Raw genomic sequence first — 11,049 nt, 5'->3', positions numbered from 1 at the left:
AAGACTACTCCCTACGTAAGATGGCGTCCGTTCCATGAACATGCCGAATCCATGGTGGCCATCTTACGTGGGGGGGGAGGGAGTCTCGGCAGATGCGTTGCGTTTTGATGACGCGGAAATGTGAAGACTACTCCCTACGTAAGATGGCGGCCGTTCATGAACGTGCCGCATGGAGTGGGTCAAAGCCGGGCGTGTTGCAAGGATTTAATCGATCAACAGCGATGCTATTTGTACTTTACGTATCGTGCCTGTATCACTGACAAACGTTGCCGACGTTTTATACGGCACGTCTTACGCCACGACATCTCCACGCTTATACGGTATAAAACTGCTGCGACTCCGAAAAGGGGTTACAGGTAATCGATTCTGTGATCGAATCGTGCGCGCGATTGCGACGATTTATCGCTGAAACATGAATAACCATCGAACTGGCGCATCTTCAACTCGACCCTCCCAAGGGTCGATATTCACTATTCCGCGTCACACCTCGATTTGGGAATCGATTACCCACTTCTCTGAACTGTACGTATTGCCCTTTAACTTCCCCCGCCGTGTTTACTCTTCTCAATTCATCCCGTAATCATCACGAACGAAAACTTCAGCAAGACGTACCAAACTAACCAATTTGTGGGCACGAAACGACCCCGTGCGTGCATTCTTTAAAAAAAACCCACGAAATCTTCACATCCCTGCAGACGCGGCACTGAAGTTGGTCACCGCTCCCACCAACCCGCCAGGATCTATCCACCGCTGGATGAAAGCTTTGGCCAACTCGAGATCTTGCAATGTCGCAAATCCAGCGAGCCCTCCCTTACGATGTCAGCACACGTGTTTCTTGTTGACACTGCATTGGCACACGTGTTTCTTGTTGATACTGCATTGGCACACGTGTTTCTTGTTGACACTGCATTGGCACACGTGTTTCTTGTTGACACTGCATTGGCACACGTGTTTCTTGTTGACACTGCATTGGCACACGTGTTTCTTGTTGACACTGCATTGGCACACGTGTTTCGTGTTGACACTGCGTTGTTTCGTTCCGGATGATCGCTGCAAAGTATGACCTGTGTTTTGATTTAGTGTGCTGATCTTAGAAAGGTGCATTGAAAAATTATGATACTCCGACTGATGCTCCTCCTGCTGTTGTGGAGTGACTCATGCAGCCAGCTATGGCTGAAGGGTTTTTCGCTCATTTACCAGCTTCACATTCCCTATTGCCGTACAAATACTGGAGGAAGGGCCTTTGCTATTGATGCCCCCAGGGTCTGGAATGCTATTGCCAATAAACTTCAACTTGAATCACTACCTATGAGATCTTCACTCAAAACTGATCGAGAGGAGTTGTACACCCCTAGCTGCCACTGCAATTCAGTGGCCTAAAATACAATGTTTCGCTCCGGATGATCGCTGCAAAGTATGATCTGTGTTTTGATTTAGTGTGCTGATCTTAAAGGTGCATTGAAAAATTATGATACTCCGACTGATGCGCCTCCTGCTGTTGTGGAGTGACTCGTGCAGCCAGCTATGGCTGCAGGGTTTTGGTAGTACATGTTGTTTATGTCGTTTATTGTGAAAATTTCGTCAGTTCCCATTACCACTGTTTCATTGCTTTCATGGCTTTATTTTGGTGATTTAGAAAAGTTTTTTGGTTTAGCCATGTTTGTTGTAGTACAGAGTAAGACTGATGGCCTTAATCTAAGTTGTCTTGTGGTTGTTGTTTTTTGACTTGCATCCCACTGGGATTTTTGCACACAGTGTTGGTGTACGGAGCTTTTTCTGCAATATTTTGCTGTCTTTTCTTGGATTTGCTGTTTGCACAAAGTCGCATATTCACTTCAAGATGTTTTTTTGTTAATTTTTTTGTTTGTTGCAGTTGCACCCGATTCAAGAGCCGAATGGCTCACAGGGCCATACCTAATCAATGAACTTGAACCAAAGCACATCAACGCTGCCCTAAAAAGGACACGGTTTTACGGTGTATATCAAAGGTTTAGTACTATATGGCTGTTCTTCATAGCAACAAAGCTAACACACATTTCAGATCCGGATATAGATCGTTCAGATTAACTCGTCAGCATCAACTTAATATTCCTAGCGGGGCAATTGATTAAATGTCACTTTACATAATTATTAGCATTGCAATGGTAAGTGCATTGGAAGCTGGGGAAAGGTTAGCAAAGCAGAGACAGATTTCTGAAGCCACCCTTGGCTCTGAAGTTGCAAACCACGTGAAGAGCCGTGAGCACGTGGCTGTTGTGCACTTTACAATAACCATCAACAATTCCTTAAGTGCTTTGTGGTCCCCTTGACCACAGGTCGGCATGAAAATACATTTTCATCAAACGTGTCCCGACTGACACGGGCAGCAATGAGCCAGCGAGACCGTTTCGTCCTTGTTGGACAACTCATCTGCAGAGCATTGTCACCAATTATCGATTCTGCAAATGTTACCTTTGAATTCCCACTGCTTATTTAGCTCCACGAGGCATCGATTGCACCGCAGTGTACAGCTGTAACGATGTCCAAGTGTTCTGACAAACCACCTGATGAAGCCGATTGCAACCACCAGCGAAAAACGTCGTACTCAAATGAAATGTTGGTTTGCTGTGCTGAAGTAGTCAACTAATTGCCACGTTTTGTTTACGTGACAACCCCGTGCTAATTGACTGTGTCGGGTGGGTGGTGGTGGTGGGTTAACGCCACTTACATTTAGGCGATCTAACCCACAAACAACAACAAAACCTCCCCTTGTATTAAGAATGTAAAACAAGCGGCATGCGGATGGCAACGAATCGAATCGCCCTGCCCGTGCTCGTGTCGGCAGGGCGGTGTGGGTGGCTGGTGGTTGGTGGTGGGTGGCGGTGGCTGGTGGTGGTGAGTGGCTGGTGGTGATGGTGGGTGGTGGTGGGTGGGTGGCTGGTGGTGGTGGTGGGTGGTGGTGGTGGCTGGTGGTGGTGGGTGGGTGGTGGTGGCTGGTGGTGGTGGGTGGCTGGTGGTGGTGGGTGGCTGGTGGGTGAGTCGGTGGTGGCTGGTGGTGGTGGGTGGGTGGTGGTGGTGGCTGGTGGTGGTGGGTGGGTGGTGGTGGCTGGTAGGGGTGGGTGGTGGTGGTGGGTGAGTGGCTGGTGGTGGTGGGGGTGGGTGGTGGTGGCTGGGTGGGTGGCGAGAGTCGAGGAATCGCTCCGAGCCATCCCCTGGCTCGCTGCTGCTGTCGCCAGGGTTGAGAGGAGACCACGGGGAGGGAGCAGCAGCAGGGGGAGGCAGCAGCAGCAGGGGGAGGGAGGAGCAGCAGGGGGAGGGAGCAGCAGCAGGGGGAGGGAGCAGCAGCAGGGGGAGGGAGCAGCAGCAGGGGGAGGGAGCAGCAGCAGGGGGAGGGAGCAGCAGCAGGGGGAGGGAGCAGCAGCAGCAGGGGGGGGGGGAGCAGCAGCAGGGGGGGGGGGGAGCAGCAGCAGGGGGAGGGAGCAGCAGCAGGGGGGGGGGGAGCAGCAGCAGCAGGGGGAGGGAGCAGCAGGGGGAGGAGGGAGCAGCAGCAGGGGGAGGGAGCAGCAGCAGCAGGGGGGGGAGCAGCAGGGGGAGGGAGCAGCAGCTGGGGGAGGGAGCAGCAGCTGGGGGAGGGAGCAGCAGCAGGGGGAGGGAGCAGCAGCAGGGGGAGGGAGCAGCAGCAGGGGGAGGGAGCAGCAGCAGCAGGGGGGGGGAGCAGCAGGGGGAGGGAGCAGCAGCAGGGGGAGGGAGCAGCAGCAGGGGGAGGCAGCAGCAGCAGGGGGAGGGAGCAGCAGGGGGAGGGAGCAGCAGGGGGAGGGAGCAGCAGGGGGAGGGAGCAGCAGGGGGAGGAGGGAGCAGCAGGGGGAGGAGGGAGCAGCAGCAGCAGGGGGAGGGAGCAGCAGGGGGAGGGAGCAGCAGGGGGAGGAGGGAGCAGCAGGAGGAGGAGGGAGCAGCAGCAGGGGGAGGGAGCAGCAGCAGGGGGTGGGAGCAGCAGTAGGGGGAGGGAGCAGCAGCTGGGGGAGGAGGCAGCAGCTGGGGGAGGGAGCAGCTGGGGGAGGAGGCAGCAGCAGGGGGAGGGAGCAGCTGGGGGGGGAGGGAGCAGCAGCAGGGGGAGGAGGCAGCAGCAGCAGGGGGAGGGAGCAGCAGCAGGGGGAGGGAGCAGCAGCAGGGGGAGGCAGCAGCAGCAGGGGGAGGGAGCAGCAGGGGGAGGGAGCAGCAGGGGGAGGGAGCAGCAGGAGGAATGAGCAGCAGGGGGAGGGAGCAGCAGGGGGAGGAGGGAGCAGCAGGGGGAGGAGGGAGCAGCAGCAGCAGGGGGAGGGAGCAGCAGGGGGAGGGAGCAGCAGGGGGAGGAGGGAGCAGCAGGAGGAGGAGGGAGCAGCAGCAGGGGGAGGGAGCAGCAGCAGGGGGAGGGAGCAGCAGCAGGGGGAGGGAGCAGCAGCAGGGGGAGGAGGCAGCAGCTGGGGGAGGGAGCAGCAGGGGGAGGGAGCAGCAGGGGGAGGGAGCAGCAGGGGGAGGGAGCAGCAGGGGGAGGAGGGAGCAGCAGCAGGGGGAGGGAGCAGCAGCAGGGGGAGGGAGCAGCAGCAGGGGGAGGAGGCAGCAGCTGGGGGAGGGAGCAGCAGGGGGAGGGAGCAGCAGGGGGAGGGAGCAGCAGGGGGAGGGAGCAGCAGGGGGAGGGAGCAGCAGGGGGAGGAGGGAGCAGCAGCAGGGGGAGGGAGCAGCAGCAGGGGGAGGGTGCAGCAGCAGGGGGAGGAGGCAGCAGCTGGGGGAGGGAGCAGCAGGGGGAGGGAGCAGCAGGGGGAGGGAGCAGCAGGGGGAGGAGGGAGCAGCAGGGGGAGGAGGGAGCAGCAGGGGGAGGAGGGAGCAGCAGCAGCAGGGGGAGGGAGCAGCAGGGGGAGGGAGCAGCAGGAGGAGGAGGGAGCAGCAGCAGGGGGAGGGAGCAGCAGCAGGGGGAGGGAGCAGCAGCAGGGGGAGGGAGCAGCAGCTGGGGGAGGAGGCAGCAGCTGGGGGAGGGAGCAGCTGGGGCAGGAGGAGGGAGCAGCAGCAGGGGGAGGAGGGAGCAGCAGCAGGAGGAGGAGGAGCAGAGACGTAGCCACGGCTAAAGGGGGTTGGGGGGTGCCTGAGTGGCTTTTTGCGTTGGGTGCGTTGAGTGTTGGCTGGACAATCACATTGAGCATCGGCGGCGTTGGTGGCGGTGGTGGTGTTGGCTGCAAGTAGTAGCTGTAAGTAGCTGCTAGTAGCTGTAAGTAGTAGCTGTAAGTAGTAGCTGTAAGCGCTTATCGAAGGGCAACTTGAGGCTACTTCCACGGCGTCGGGGAACAAGCATCAGCAGGAGCAGCACCACGCGGCGTGTTCACGAGTTGAGTGCGAGGCGGCGGCGGCGGTGGGTGAGTGGTGGTGAGTGAATGCAACAAAGACCATTCCTTGTTCCTGTTCCTAGTGTGTAGCACAGTTGGTTGTTACTCCGCCACGAAGTATATATACACACAGTATATGTGTGTGTGATTCGTGTGTTGAGTTAAAGAATGTGTTGTTAGTATTCAGCGTTGCGCCTGTAGGATTGATCGGTGGGGTTTGTCCGCAAGAATGAATTTATTCAGCGTTTAGGCGATAGGATATATACATAGCATCGTAAGCATTTAACGTTGCTCCTTTTAGGTCTGTTAGTAGCATTCGTTGTGAAGTCTGTAGTTGAGTATCCGTCGTGTCCTCGTGGATTCAATATGTAGTCCTGTAACGTGTTTCAGAGTTGTGTCTTTAGTCGGTGGTGTGGCGCTGAGGTTAGTGCAGTGCGCCGTCAACCCGGCGAGAGTGATCATCATCATGGGGGTTGATCATCATCATCATCATCATGGGGTTTGATCATCATCATCACCATGGGGGTTGATCATCATCATCACCATGGGGGTTGATCATCATCATAGGGGGTTTGATCATCATCACCATGGGGGTTGATCATCATCATAGGGGGTTTGATCATCATCATCACCATGGGGGTTGATCATCATCATCACCATGGGGGTTGATCATCATCATCATAGGGGGTTTGATCATCATCATCATCACCATGGGGGTTGATCATCATCATCATAGGGGGTTTGATCATCATCATCACCATGGGGGTTGATCATCATCATCATCATAGGGGGTTTGATCATCATCATCACCATGGGGGTTGATCATCATCATCATAGGGGGTTTGATCATCATCATCACCATGGGGGTTGATCATCATCATCACCATGGGGGTTGATCATCATCATCATAGGGGGTTTGATCATCATCATCACCATGGGGGTTGATCATCATCATCACCATGGGGGTTGATCATCATCATCATAGGGGGTTTGATCATCATCATCACCATGGGGGTTGATCATCATCATCATAGGGGGTTTGATCATCATCATCACCATGGGGGTTGATCATCATCATCACCATGGGGGTTGATCATCATCATCATGGGGGGGGTGATCATCATCATCATCATGGGGGGGGGGGGGGTGATCATCATCACAATGGGGGGGGGGGGGTTTGATCATCATAGGGGGTTTGATCATCATCATCACCATGGGGGTTGATCATCATCATCATGGGGGGGTGATCCTCATCATCATCATGGGGGGGGGGGGGTGATCATCATAGGGGGGTGATCATCATCATCATCATGTAGTTCTTACCCGTCACATTGACCAGCGTGGTGAAGTATGGTCAAGCAAGCCTTCATGCAGTATGTCTATTCACTTACGAAGGGCCGATTGCTAAGCATGCTTAACCATTACTATTATAAGGCGATCCTTTGTTACGGACATTATCCATAGTTTCAATTTAAAGCTTTCGTGATTGCAGGGATTCATGTTCTTTCGGTAAAGTCACGTAGAATGGAAATAATAAAATAATAAAAATAAAACTATACAACTCTCACGACGTTTCGATTGCAACACCACAAGCAATCATCACCAGGTGTGAAAACCACAGCAAGGAAATGTTCTTGCTGAAAGAACCAAGGATATTATCCGTAGTCTTAAGAGACGGATGTATTATTTTAGTTGCCAATGTAATGTGGAGAGAGAGCAATGTTTTGCCTTTTAAAGGTAGTCGATACTCTTAAGAGTGTTTTGATTGAATTGTCTTAAATGAATGGCTGAATTTGAATTGTCTTAAATGTCTGGCATGTACACTGGTGACATACATCCATCAATAGTGTTTAGAGTGTGTTGTAAGAAATTCATTTTCATCCGTCATTCACATCGTTGCCAAATATACCACATCTTAAACCCGTCTGGCAGGAACTTAGGTCCACTCAGCCTTAACTGACTACAGTACAGTACTTGGCCATACTACGGATACTTTAGATGCTCACACGAAGGCAAAGAAGCCCGGTATAGTAATAGGTTTTTACCCTTTCAACTGGTACAAAAACTGACACCTTTATACAAGGCACCATGTTTGCAATAACCACAACACAAGCAGTCAAAATGCAAACAAAAAGAAACAACTCTGATGATGATAATGATATGCACTGTCCTTGAAGTTGATAAGTCCACACCCGAGACAGCTTTTCTTAGAGCCTAGTCTCTATTGGTGTTTTCTTTTTGTTTGCATTTTGACTGCTTGTGTTGTGGTTATTGCAAACATGATGCCTTGTATAAAGGTGTCAGTTTTTGTACCAGTTGAAAGGGTAAAAACCTATTACTATACAGTATTTTGCCACTGGTAAAGGAGGTCTCATAGTGTCAAAGCCCGGTATATTTCACATGTGCGCATGCAATTTAACAACAGCAAAAAACCATCAATCACTCATAATAAAAACCGTGAGAGATGGTGTCACGGCTTGTGGAGGCCTTCATTCAGCAGTGGATAGATGATGACCGATGATGACCGCGATGTAAATGCGCACAACATAAGATCTGGTGGAAGATTCTCAAGAATAAAAACAGACATTTGTACCACGACCCGGGTTCGGACTTTATAGTTCTCGGAATGCATTGGCCTTGACCCTGTGCCAAAGTTTAAACCACCGATGTTAAACATGCCTAACCAATAGTGCAAGAGTTTATCTGTGTGTGTGCGGTTGTTATACCAAAGCAGTGATACATTCTCGTTGTTTAATCGACGACGGAAACCAATGCAGATGTTGCTGCCCATTTATTCGCACATTGTTTCCCGATATTGGCTTTTTTTAGTTTTTGTCGAGTCTATTTTAACCCCAAATGATGTCATGCCCCCCCTAAATGCTTCACTGTATTATCGTCAAGATGTATTTTTAGATGTGGACACGTACACTGGTGACATACATGCAGCAGCAGTGTATAGAGTGTGCCGTGTACACGTGCTGTGTTGTCAATCCACTGCTGGATGATGGGTCTATACATCTGGTCGTGGGAGTCGTTTGACCATACTTCATCACCCTGGTCAGTGCGGATTAGTAGATAGCCAGATCATACCTGGCAACAAAGAAATAACTTACAACAGTGAAACTTCCTTCAAGACAACACAGAATATGATAAATATGTAATATGCGTATACTTTACACACATGGTGTTTCCATTTACTTAATCTACTCCATGTCTAGGTACATTTACATTCATTTCATATTTAAAACTGTGCAACAACATTTTGCACAAGACACTGCTACACACAATACAGCACAGGATACACACTTACGAATAGATACTGTGCAAACGTACAAAGTGTAAGCAAGACATGTCCAACACAGTTTGCTGTGTTGGCAAATTCCCATTAACAGTCTATTATCACTCTGGGTCAATATTTATTGCCACGTGTTTTGAGGATCGTGTTTTAGATTTAATTAGGCTTACGGTTGTTTTGGACGCCAAAAGCAGAGCTGAATGCTCTCAAGTGTCAGTCAGCCTTGTTAAATTAACGAGACGCAAATTCAGTCACAATTAGTGCGCTCTGGCATATGTAAAAGGTAAATGCGCAGTCCTGCAATTGCTTGTTCACACTTGCTGGTGGAATGAGTCCCAACTAGAGGACGTTGTAGAAGAGCCTGTGTGGTGGCTGGCGTCGGATTGAAATGAAATAAAAGCAGCCCCTTGCATTGTATTGTTAATAAAAAGCTGCAACACATTTGTACAACATGAGCCAATCTTATTGGTGATCCCAAGGTTCATCACGGGGTCAGCGACAAAGCAAATAATCAAGGACTTTTTAAAAAATGCTAAGAAAAGGCAACCTATTGCTACCCAAGGTCATACCAGCGGTGGTCTCTCTGACTGAGGTCCATTCTGCATGAAAGGGCAATCTGAAAACCTGACACTAGCAAGCCACGTTTACTTAGAGCAGTGTGGCATCTTGAAACATGGTGTGACACCTGTTCCCGGAGCTACTGCCCATTTGTTGCCTGCTATTCATGAGTTTGTTGGAATGCTTCTCATTGTAAACACATTATATGGCTCTCCGGTGTGTTGTTGGCCTGCACCACGTGTTGTTTGGCATGATGTCCGATGTTACACTACGTGTGCTGGGAGCTTCGTCATGGACTATATTCATCTCACCTGAACTTAGGAAATGAATGCATTTCCTGAGGAATTTTATTCGGTTTCAGAAAAATCTCCCAAAATAGGGAGAGCTATACAGACCAACATGGCAGTATTATTAGGATTAAAAAAATGTATAAAAATACTTTACTTGGAAATGTTCAACATTACACTTTTTATACTTGTAAATTACATGCATTAAAAATATTTTGTTTTCAATCTTTTACCTTTCAGATCTCAAACGGCATGCTAATGTTGATAGGAGTGTATTGAATGAATAAAGCCCGCTTTTCTCTGAGGTTAAGATCCGAACACTTATCAGATCTAACTTCACAGCTTGTGAATAATTGTGCATTTTTGCCTGTTTAAGTGGCCATAACACTTTAACGTTTAAACAAGCTATGGTGATAACAGTGTGTGGCTTCAGTATGCTTTGGGCATATGCATTGTTGCTCCAACATTTCTAACATCATCTAAGAGCTATAAATGTTCACTTTGCAGGTCCTGTAGCTCCATAAAGGTCAACCGTTATTCTCAGAGCAGCTGACAGCTTCAGTCAGCATAGTGGCATTATTTTTCAAACATCTCCTTAATAGATGTCTGTGATGTGAGCTGCATTAAATGACAGTATGTATTATTTAACTTATTTCACTATGTATATCGATATGACCTTTATCAATTTTACACCGTATGGTGGCACTTTGAAAATTCAAATGTGGAGCGTTCACACGCTGTGTAATTATAGACAGTGTTTCTTCCGTGCAATATTTGAGTGTAGCTTTCGTTTGGCCTCTTCTTACCCTACTGGAAACACTGATTTATAGAGGGATTTAATAGATCCATGGTGGGTTTTGTATTGGTACTCAACGTTGTGAAAGTTTTTCTATATAAAACAAAAACCCTTCTGAGATAAATGCAACGCGTGTTTTCTCCATGGTTGTGATGGACATTTCAAATAATTGGCTGGTGATGTATAATGAATACCTGTTTATTATTTATATTTTCAAAAAGCAAACGTAGAAAATGAGAACCAGGGTACAATTGGATTGCCGCCTCCTGTATAGATGAATGGATCTAAAAAAAACACAGGAAAGAGAATCGGAGGAGACAAAAGAAATATAAGTAAATATATAGAAGGAACCTTGACTGGCAGAGGATGCACAATGGGAAAATATGATAAAGCCAGCAAGGGGTCAACAGTAGAGGATGACCACACACCGTTCTGTAGACAGATTGTGTATATAAATCTTGTATATATATTACCTTAGGTTGCCCTTCCCTTCGGTTAGATTATAACCTAAAGGACATTTACATTTTTTTTGTCTCAAACAGGTGGGGCAACTCATGACAGTAATAGCTGCTTAGCTGTCCTTCGTGAAAAGCTGTGAATTCTGCATTCTCCTGAAGTGCAGCATCTCCATTTAGTGGCAGTTCAATTGGAAGGGGAGCAATTTGACAGCAACACATTGATTAATCGTTGGGAGCAAAGGGGCTTTAAGATCAATGTTAACCCACGCTGCTCTATAATGACAGCTTTGTCGTCTTAAAAATGTATGCACCTGTACCATAT

General features: G+C 49.2%; 1 protein-coding gene across 2 annotated transcripts in view; it reads left to right on the top strand.

Annotated features, from left to right (window-relative positions):
• Window positions 1-496: 496 nt before the first annotated feature.
• Window positions 497-11,049, top strand: part of ADISSP (adipose secreted signaling protein) — a 49,306-nt gene continuing 38,753 nt past the window's right edge. Inside the window, exon 1 of one of the 2 annotated variants that reach the window (XM_061553003.1) lies at window positions 497-522. The gene's annotated coding sequence lies outside the window, so the exon portion shown is untranslated. Of the gene's footprint in view, window positions 523-5,042; window positions 5,374-11,049 lie in introns of those variants that run through there. The other variant, XM_061553002.1, reaches the window with a different exon arrangement.

The sequence above is a fragment of the Lethenteron reissneri genome, chromosome 17 (assembly GCF_015708825.2).
Source record: "Lethenteron reissneri isolate LAM-NWPU_2019-01 chromosome 17, ASM1570882v1, whole genome shotgun sequence".
NCBI classification, from domain to species: Eukaryota; Metazoa; Chordata; class Hyperoartia; order Petromyzontiformes; family Petromyzontidae; genus Lethenteron; species Lethenteron reissneri.
Note: the sequence above shows the minus strand (reverse complement) of the source record. Positions and strands in the feature narration are given on the sequence as shown.